Here is an 11,094-nt window from a genome sequence, read left to right as displayed (position 1 = left end):
ATCAAGAGCCCCTGAGCCAAGGAGAAAAATGATTCAAATACCATATAGTTACAATCAGGATTACTTATAATTTAGCAGCCTCAACATTAAAGGATCAGAAGACATGGAATACAAAATTCCAGAAGGTGAAAGATCTAGATTTACAACCCATATTAACCTATCCAGCAAAAATGAGTATATTCCTTCAAGGGAGATAATGGTCATTCAATAAAAAAGAAGATTTCCAAGCATTCCTGATGAAAAAGCCAGACCTAAACAAAACAAAAAATGTGAAGTCCAAAAACAAGATTCAAGAGAACCCTAAAAAGGTAAATAATAAACAGAAAACTTAAAGGACTCAATAAGGTGAAACTATGTGTATTCCTACATGGAAAGAGTATATTCATAATTTGTAAAAGTTGTTATTAGTAGTAGAGCAGTTAGAAGGAGAATACAACATATGGTTGGGTTTTGGCTTCTAATCCACTCTGCTATTTGCTTCCGTTTTATGGGCAAGTTCATCCCATTCACATTCAGAGTTAAAATTATCAACTGTACATTCCCAGACATTTTGATTCTCTCTCCTAGTCCTGTCCTTTTTCCTTTCACTGTTTCCTTCTATACCAGTGTTTTGTTTTTAATCAGTTCCTATAATCTCCTTGCTTATTGTACTTCCCTTTCTCCCCCCTCCCTTCTTATTCCCCTCTTATTGTTCTTTAAAGTAATGCGGTGCTCCGCCCCCCCAAGCCCTCTCCCTCCCTAGTATTGCTTCCCTCCCCACCAGTCCGTTCCTTTCCCTTCTACTTCTCTATAGGGCAAGAATCAATTTTCTGCCCCTATGGGTCTGATTGTTCTTCTCTAAGTTGATTTCAATGCACTTAAGTATTGAATATTTCCTCTCTCTAAACTCTTTAACCTTACAGTGTATTGTTATTTTTTCCCTGTCGATTCCACGCGCTTCATTATGGAATATAAATTTATTTCTTTTTGTTTGCTTTCCTAGTTTTCTTATTATTATCTTCTTCCCCTCAGTTTTGTATATATTTATACCTACATACATACCTACCTATATACCTACATATATACATACATACATATATATATTTATATATCTCTTGACATTTCATCCTATGTTTGGCCCTGTTCCCTATATGTAAACTTCTTCTAGTTACCCTGCTGGTAATAATAATTTTTAATATTTGCCAATACCTTCTTTTCTTCTTGGGATATAAATTGATTGAACTTGTTGTGTCCCTTAAAGAAAAGAATTTTTTTCTCCTATCCCCATTCTCTTAATTACCTTATGTTGATTCTCTTGAGTTCTGAGTTTGGCAGGAAAATTCTCTGTTTATGTTGTCTACAAGAAACACACATGAGACAGACAGACAGACATAGAGTGAAAATGAGAGGATGGAGCAAAATCTTTTGGGCTTCAAATGAGAAAAAGAAGGCAGGGGTGGCTATCATGAACTCTGACAAAGCCAAAGTAAAATAGATAAGGTTAAAAGAGATAGGGAAGGTAACTACATCCTAGTAAAAGGCAGTATAAACAATGAAGAAATATCAGTACTCAATATGTATGCACCAAATGGTATAGCGTCCAAATTTCTAAAGGAGAAGCTAGTGGAGCTCAAGGAGGAAATAGACAGCAAAACCATACTACAGGGGGACCTCAACCTTCCCCTATCATATCTAGATAAATCAAACCAAAAAAATAAATAAGAAAGAGATAAGAGAGGTGAATGAAACCCTAAAAAGTTAGAGTTAATAGATATATGGAGAAAAATAAATAGAGACAAAAAGGAATACACTTTCTTTTCAGTACCACATGGAACATTCACAAAGATAGACAATGGAATATGGCACAGCAACATGGCAAACAAATGCAAAAAAGCAGAAATAATAAATGTAAACTTCTCAGATCATAGTGCAGTAAAAATAGTTATTATTAAGAATACATGCTGGGCAAGTCACTTGACCCCCATTGCCCACCCTTACCACTCTTCCACCTATGAGACAATACACCAAAGTACAAGGATTTAAAAAAAAAAAAGAATACTTGGAGAGGCAAACCAAAAACTAATTGGAAATTAAATAATATGATTCTCCAAAATAATTTAGTGAAAGAACAAATCACAGAAACAATTAATAATTTCATTGAAGACAATGACAATGATGAGACATCTTACCCAAACCTATGGGATGCAGCAAAAGCCGTTCTAAGTGGAAAATTTATATCATTGAGTGCATATATTAAGGATGGCAGAGGTTAATGAATTGGGCATGCAACTTAAAAAACTAGAAAATGAACAAATTAAAAATCCTCAGATGAAAACTAAATTAGAAATACTAAAAATCAAAGAAGAAATTAATAAAATCAAAAGAAAAGAATTATTGAATTAATAAATAAGACCAGAAGCTGGTATTTTGAAAAAACAGATAAAACAGACAAAGTACTGCTTAATCTAATTAAAAACGGAAAGAAGAAACCCAAATTAATAGTATCAAAGATGAAAAGGGAGACCTTACCTCTAATGAAGAGGAAATTAAGGCAATCAGTAAAAACTATTTTGTCCAATTATATGAAAATAAATTTAGCAATCTAGGTGATATGGAGGAATATTTGCAAAAATATAAATTGCCTAGATTAACAGCAAAAGAAATAGAATACTTAAATAATCCAATATCAGAAAAAGAAATTGAACGGGCCATTAAAGAACTCCCTAAGAAAAAATTGCCAGGGCCTGATGGATTCACAAGTGAATTCTATCAAACATTCAAAGAACAATTAATCCCAATACTATACAAATTTTTTGATATAATATGCAAAGAAGGAATCTTACCAACCTCCTTTTATGATACAAATATGGTACTGATTCGAAAGCCAGGTAGATCAAAAACTGAGAAAGAAAATTACAGACCAATCTCCTTAATGAACTGCAAAAATCTTAAACAGAATATTATCAAAAAGACTCCAGCAAGTGATCAAGAGGGTTATTCATCATGATAAGGTGGGATTTATAACAGGAATGCAAGGATGGTTCAACATTAGGAAAACCATCCACATAATTGCCCATATCAATAAGCAAACAAAACAAAAACCACATGATTATCTCAATAGATGCTGAAAAAGCCTTTGACAAAATACAACATCCATTCCTATTGAAAACACTAGAAAGTATAGGAATAGAAGGTCCTTTCCTAAAAATAATAAACAGTATATGTCTTAAACCATCAACAAGCATCATATGCAATGGGGATAAATTAGAAGCCTTTCCAATAAGATCAGGTGTGAAACAAGGATACCCATTATCACCTCTATTATTTAACATTGTACTAGAAACACTAGCAGTAATAATTAGAGAAGAAAAAGAAATCAAAGGTATTAAAATAGGCAATGAGGAGACTAAGCTATCACTCTTTGCAGATGATATTATGGTCTACTTAAAAAATCCTAGAGAATCAACTAAAAAGCTGGTAGAAATAATCAACAACAACTTTAGCAAAGTTGCAGGACACAAAATAAATGGGTGAAGGGTAAAGTAAAAACATGAATTATGTCACCATGTAAATTTTTCCAAAAATTAAAAATTTTTAAAAAGGAAAATACAAAGACAGAGGGTATGTAACATCCTAATTAGGATATGATATGAAAAAAAACAAGATATGAAAAAGAGGATTGTGCTGAGTGAAAAGGGAAGGGAGAGATGGAATAGAGTAAATTATCTTACCTAAAGAGGCATGAAAAACTATTACAGTGGAAGTGAGGATGAAAATTGTGACAGACAATACATAAACTTTACTCTCATAGTAACTGGCTGAGAGAAGGACTAACAACCATATTCACTGGGGTATAGAATCCTATCTTACTCTGTAGAGAACAAGGAGGGGAATAAGACAAGGGCAGTGGGGTAGTAAAAGGATGGAGGAGGAAGTAGGGGAAGTTGATAAAAAAAAAAAAAGCAAAACACCAATGAGAAGGGACAGAGTGAAAAGAAAAAGAGCAGGATCAAAAGGGGAAAATAAAATGGAGGGGAATACACAGTTGGCAATCATAACTGAATCTGAATGAGAAGAACACACCAATAAAACAGAATCAGATAGCAGAGTAGATTAAAAACAAGAATCCTACTACATGTTGTATGCAAGAAACACATTTGAGGCAGAGTGACACATACACAGTAAAGGTAAGGGACTGCAGCAGATGTGCATCATCTAGAGTAAAAAAAGCAGGATTAGGGACCATGATCTCAGACAAAGCTAAAGCAAAAAGTAGATCTGATTGAAAGAGATGAGAGAGGAAACTGCATCTTGTAAAAAGGTACTATAAACAATATCAATACTAAACATATATGCACCAAATGGTATAGCCTCTAAATCTTTAAAGGGGAAATTAAATGAACTTCAGGAGGAACTAGGCAGTAAAACTATACTTGTGGGGGGCCTCAACTTCCCCTTTTCAGATCTAGATAAAACAAACCAAAAAATAAACAAGAAAGAAGTAAAGGAAGTGAATGAAACCTTAGAAAAATTAGAACTAATAGATCTCTGGAGAGAACTTAATGGGAATAGAAAGAAATATACCTTCTTTTCAGCAGTACCTGGCTCCTACACAAAAATTTAAGTTATATTAGAGCATAAAATCTTCACAACCAAATGCAGTAAAGGAGAAATAATAAATATATCTTTTTCAGAACATAATGCAATAAAAATTGTAATGTAATAAAAATTGTGGAACACTATTTTGGCTTTCTGAAAAGAGGGGAACTATTGTAGGTAAATATAAGGTAGAGCATATAGATAAGGTAGATATAAATATATGAGCAGCAAAAGTCAGAACTAGCTGGATGACGTGGACATTCTTAGAAGGAGTGCAGCAGTAAGTTTGAAGACGGTGTTAGTTGGAATTGGCAGAGCAGAGATTGAATCTTGTGAGCTGTGATCCTGCCATCTATTAGAAACCAGTTACTTTGAATCAACTAAGTGCCTTGACTGAGGGAGATCAAGACCTTGTGTCTGGGTTGACCAGTTGCAGTGTGTATATCTTTTTTTTTTAAGATTCAAATATTTTATTTTTTTAGAAAAATTTTCCATGCTTACATGATTCCTGTTTTTACTTTCCCCTTCACCCTCTCCTTTAGCCCTCCCACCACTCCATATCCAACAAGAATTTCTACTGGTTTTAACATGTGTGATCAGTCAAGACTTATTTACATATTATTGATAGTTGCATTGCAGTGGTCATTGTGTTCAAGCAGTTGTTTTACTTCTGTGTTTCCACTCCTGCAGTTCTTCCTCTGAATGTGGGTAGCATCCCTTTCCATAAATCCCTCAGAATTGTCTTGGGTCATTGCATTGCAGCCAGTACAGAAGTCCATTACATTCGATTTTACCACAGTGTATCAGTCTCTGTACAACGTTCTTCTGGCCCTGCTCCTTTCACTCTGCATCAATTCGTGGAGGTCTTTCCAGTTCACATGGAATTCCTCCAGTTTATTATTCCTTTGAGCATAATAGTATTTGATCACCAACATATACCACAATTTGTTTATCCATTCCCTAATTGAAGGGCATACCCTCCCTTTCCAGTTTTTTGCCACCACAAAGAGCGCAGCTATAAACATTTTCGTACAAGTCTGTTTATCTATGATCTCTTTGGTATTACCCAGCAATGGTATGGTTCAATCGAAGGTCAGGCAGTCTTTTAGAGCTCTTTGGACATAGTTCCAAATTACCATCCAGAATGGCTGGATCAGTTCACAACACCACCAGCAGTGCATTAATATCCCAATTTTGCCACATCGCCTCCAACATTCATTACTCTCCCCTGCTATCATTTTAGCCAATCTGCTAGGTGTGAGGTGATACCTCAGAGTTGTTTTGATTTGCATTTCTCTAATTATTAGAGATTTAGAACAGTTTCTCATGTGCTTATTGATAGTTTTGATTTCTTTGTCTGAAAATTGCTTCTTCATGTCCTTTGCCCATTTCTCAATTGAGGAATGGCTTGATTTTTTTATACAATTGATTTAGCTCCTTGTATATTTGAGTAATTAGACCTCTGTCAGAGTTTTTTTGTTATAAAGATTTCTTCACAGTTTGTTGTTTACCTTCTGATTTTGGTTGCATTGTTTTTGTTTGTACAAAACCTTTTTAATTTAATATAATTAAAATTATTTATTTTATATTTTGTAATGTTTTTCTAACTCTTGCTTGGTTTTAAAATTTTCCCTTTCCCATAGATCTGACATGTATACTATTTGATGTTCATCATTTCTTATAGTTTCCTTCTTTATTTTCAAGTCATTCACCCATTCTAAATTTATCTTGGTGTAGGGTGTGAGATGTTGACCTAAACCTAATCTCTCCCATATTGTTTTCCAATTTTCCCAACAGTTTTTGTCAAATAGTGGATTTTTGTCCCAAAGGTTGGGCTCTTTGGGTTTATCATACACTGTCTTGCTGATGTCACTTACCCCAAGTCTATTCCACTGATCCTCCCTTCTGTCTCTTAGCCAGTACCATATTGTTTTGATGACTACTGCTTTATAGTATAGTTTAATATCTGGTACTGCTAGGCCACCTTCCTTCACATTTTTTTTCATTATTTCCCTTGATATTCTTGTTCTTTTGTTCTTCCAAATGAACTTTGTGATAGTTTTTTTCTAATTCAGTAAAAAAGTTTTTTGGTACTTTGATAGGAATGGCACTAAATAAGTAAATTAATTTGGGCAGAATGGTCATTTTTATTATGTTAGTTATGTTTAGATCTAGTTTTAATTGTTTGGAAAGTGTTTTGTAGTTGTATTCATATAATTCCTGTGTTTGTTTTGGTAGATAGATTCCTAAGTATTTTATATTGTCTAGGGTGATTTTAAATGGTGTTTCTCTTTCTATATCTTGCTGCGCCGATGTGTTGGAGATATATAGAAATGCTGATAATTTATGTGCATTTATTTTGTATCCTGCAACTTTGCTAAAGTTGTTGATTATTTCTACTAGCTTTTTAGTTGATTCTCTAGGATTTTTTAAGTAGACATCATATCATCTGCAAAGAGTGATAGTTTAGTCACCTCATTGCCTATTTTAATACCTTCAATTTCTTTTTCTTCTCTAATTACTACTGCTAGTGTTTCTAGTACAGTGTTAAATAATAAAGGTGATAGTGGGCATCCTTGTTTCACTCCTGATCTTATTGGGAAGGCTTCTAATTTATCCCCATTGCATATGATACTTGTTGATGGTTTTAGACATATACTGTTTATTATTTTTAGGAAAGGTCTTTCTATTCCTATACTTTCTAGTGTTTTCAAAAGGAATGGATGTTGTATTTTGTCAAAGGTTTTTTTCAGCATCTATTGAGAAAATCATGTGGTTTTTGTTTTGTTTGCTTATTGATATGGGCAATTGTGTGAATGGTTTTTCCTGATGTTGAACCATCCTTGCATTCCTGGTATAAATCCCACCTGATCATAATGAATAACCCTTTTGATCACTTGCTGGAGTCTCTTTGCTAGTATTCTGTTTAAGATTTTTGCATCTATGTTCACTAAGGAGATTGGTCTGTAGTTTTCTTTCTCTGTTTTTGATCTACCTAGATTTGGGATCAGTACCATATTTGTATCATAAAAGAGATTGGTAGAACTCCTTCTTATTATGTCAAATATATTATGTCAAATGCTTATTATGTCAAATCGTTTGTATATTATTGGAATTAGTTGTTTTTTGAAGGTTTGATAGAATTCACTTGTGAATATCTGGTCCTGTGGATTTTTTCTTAGGGATTTCTTTGATGGCTTGTTCAATTTCTTTTTCTGATATTGGATTATTTAAGTATTCTATTTCTTTTGCTGTTAATCTAGGCAATTTATATTTTTGCAAATATTCCTCCATATCACCTAGATTGCTATATTTATTACCATATAATTGCATAAAAGAGCTTTTAATGATTGCCTTAATTTCCTCTTCATTAGAGGTGAGGTCTCCCTTTTCATCTTTGATATTGATGATTTGGTTTTCTTCTTTCCTTTTTTTAATGAGATTGACCAATACTTTGTCAATTTTGTTTGTTTTTTCAAAGTACCAGCTTCTAGTCTTATTTATTAATTTGGTAGTTTTTTAACTTTCTATTTTATTGATTTCTCCTTTAATTTGTATAATCTCTAATTTGGTCTTTAGCTGTGGATTTTTAATTTGTTCCCTTTCTAGTTTTTTAATTTGCATGCCTAATTCATTGATAATTGTCCTCTCTAATTTGTTAATACATGCACTCAAGGATATAAATTTCCCCCTGAGTACTGCCTTGGCTGCATCCCACAGAGTTTGGTAGGATGTCTCATCATTGTCATTCTCTTCAATGAAATTATGATTGTTTCTATGATTTCTTCTTAACTAACTGGTTTTGGAGAATCATATTATTTAATTTCCAATTAGTTTTTGATTTGTCTGTCCATGTGCCCTTACTAATTATTATTTTATTGCATTATGATCTGAGAAGGTTACATTTATTATTTCTGCTCTTTTGCATTTTTTGCAATGTTTCTATGCCCTATTACATGGTCAATCTTTGTGAATGTACCATGTGCAGGTGAAAAGAAGGTGTATTCCTTTTTGTCCCTACTTATTTTCCTCCACATATCTATTAAATCTAATTTTTCTAGGATTTCATTTATCTCTCTTTTCTCTTTCTTATTCATTTTTTTTGGTTTGATTTATCTAAATCTAAAAGAGGAATATTTAGATCTCCCACTAGTATGGTTTTACTATCTATTTCCTTCTTGAGCTCTGCCAGTTTCTCCTTTATGAATTTGGATGCTATACCATTTAGTGCATACATGTTGAGTACTGTTATTTTCTCATTGTCTATACTGCCTTTTATCAGGATGTAATTGCTTTCCCTGTCTCTTTTAATCATATCTATTTTTACTTTGGCTTTCTCAAAAATCATAATTGCTACTCCTGCCTTCTTTTTCTCATTTGAAGCCCAAAAGATTTTGTTCAAGCCCTTTACCTTAAACCTGTGTATGTCCACCCACCTCATATATGTTTCTTGTAGACGACATATGGTAGGAGTCTGGTTTCTAATCCACTCTGCTATTTGCTTCCGTTTTATGGGCAAGTTCATCCCATTCACAATCAGAGTTATAATTATCAGTTGTGTATTCCCCAACATTTTGGTATCCTCTCCTAGTTCTACCTCTTCTTCTTACACTATTTCCATTTAAAACAGTGGTTTGTTTTAGACCAGTCCCCTTCTCCCCTCCCTTGATTTACTTCCCTTTCTACCCCCTCCCTTATTATTCCCTTCTTTTTATTTTTTAAGGCCTAATGAATTCCTTCCCTCCTCTCCTCCTCTCCCTTTTTTGATCTCCCCACTCCCCTGCTCCCCTTGGTTAATCCCCTCTGATTTTCTCAGTAGGGTTAGATAGAATTCTATATCCCTATGGATATAGCTACTCTTCCCTCTCAGGGTTAATTCCGCTGAGAGTAAGATTTAAATATTACCTCTTAATGCTCTCTTCCTCTCCTTTTTATAATAGTATTCATCCCCTTCCCTTCCCATGCTCTCTTTGTGTGGTATAGACTATCCTATTTTTCTTATTCATTCAAGTTTCTTTTGATGCCATCTACTATTCACCCCCTCCTCTTTTTTCCCCACATTGTCTCATCTTAGAGCATTTAGTGCTCCAATCTCTACCTAGGAATAATTCTTGTAATTACTATAATAGTGAATACAGTTTTTCAGAACTACACGTAGCATTTCTCCATAAAGGAAGTACAAATAATTTGATCTTATTAAGGCCCTTAAAGAGGTAAATTCAAAAATAAGAATTTTATTTCTTTCCCCTCTGTTTCTTTTCATGTTTCTCTTGGTTTTTGTTGTTGAATGTCGAACTTTCCATTTAGTCCTGGTCTTTTCTGTGCAAATACTTGGAAATCTTCTGTCTTGTTGAATGCTCATACTTTCCCCTGGAAGTATATAGTCAGTTTTGATGGGTAGGTGATCCTTGGTTGTACACCCAGTTCTCTTGCCTTTCTGAATATCATATTCTAAGCCTTGCGGTCTTTTAGTGTGGAGGTTGCTATATCCTGTGTGATCCTAATTGGTTCTCCTTGATATCTGAATTGTCTTTTTCTGGCTTCTTGTAATATTTTTCTTTTACTTGGAAGCCTTTGAATTTGGCTATTATATTCCTGGGGGTTTTCTTTTCAGGGTTTAGTGTAGATGGTTTTCTATGGATCCTTTCAATGTCCGTATTGCCCTCTTGTTGTAGAACTTCAGGGCAGTTTTGCTGAATAATTTCTTTTAGTATGGAGTCCAAATTTCTATTAATTTCTGCATTTTCAAGAAGACCAATCATTCTCAAATTGTCTCTTCTAGACCTGTTTTCTTGATCTGTCAATTTCTCAGTGAGATATTTCATGTTTCCTTCTATTTTGTCAGTCTTCTGACTTTGTTTTATTTGTTCTTGCTGTCTTGAGAGATCATTGGCTTCTCATTGCCCAATTCTAGCCTTTAGAGACTGGTTTTCAGCTATAATCTTTTGGTTTTCCTTTTCAATCTGGTCTATCTGGTTCTTCAAGGCTTGCAGCTGGTCATTTCTGGACTTCAATTTGCTTATCAATTCATTTGATTTCTGAGCCTCACTTTCCAATTGCGAAATTCTGCCTTTTAAACCAGATCTCTTCCATCTTTCTCATAATCTCAGATTTGAACTCTTCAAGATCTTGTGACCCTTTTTTCTTTTTGGGGGGAACGTTTGGCTGTCTTTAATTGTTTTTCTTCCCTTGTTTTCTGGGTTTATTTCTGTGCAGAAGTTAACAAGTGTTAGAGCATTTTTCTTGGTCTTCTTGTTTATTTCTTGGGCCTTGCTTGGCATCATTATGCTTTATCTGCCAGAAGTCTGAGTAAAGCAATCTGATTCTCTTTGTATGGAGGAAGGGAGCAGTTTTTTGCCTGAGGCTACTTTGTGAGTCTCCTGGCTTCTCTGGGGACCCTCCTGGGGTCTCAGGTCTAGCTGTTTTCAGGGTCAAGCCCCCATGTTCCTAGCCAGCTGCCGAGAGCCCAGAATTTGGCCCATGCTTGCTCCTCCACCTGAGGTTTTCCCCTGAGTC

Source organism: Gracilinanus agilis, chromosome 3 (genome assembly GCF_016433145.1).
Source record: "Gracilinanus agilis isolate LMUSP501 chromosome 3, AgileGrace, whole genome shotgun sequence".
NCBI lineage: Eukaryota > Metazoa > Chordata > Mammalia > Didelphimorphia > Didelphidae > Gracilinanus > Gracilinanus agilis.
This window is presented reverse-complemented; position numbering follows the sequence as displayed.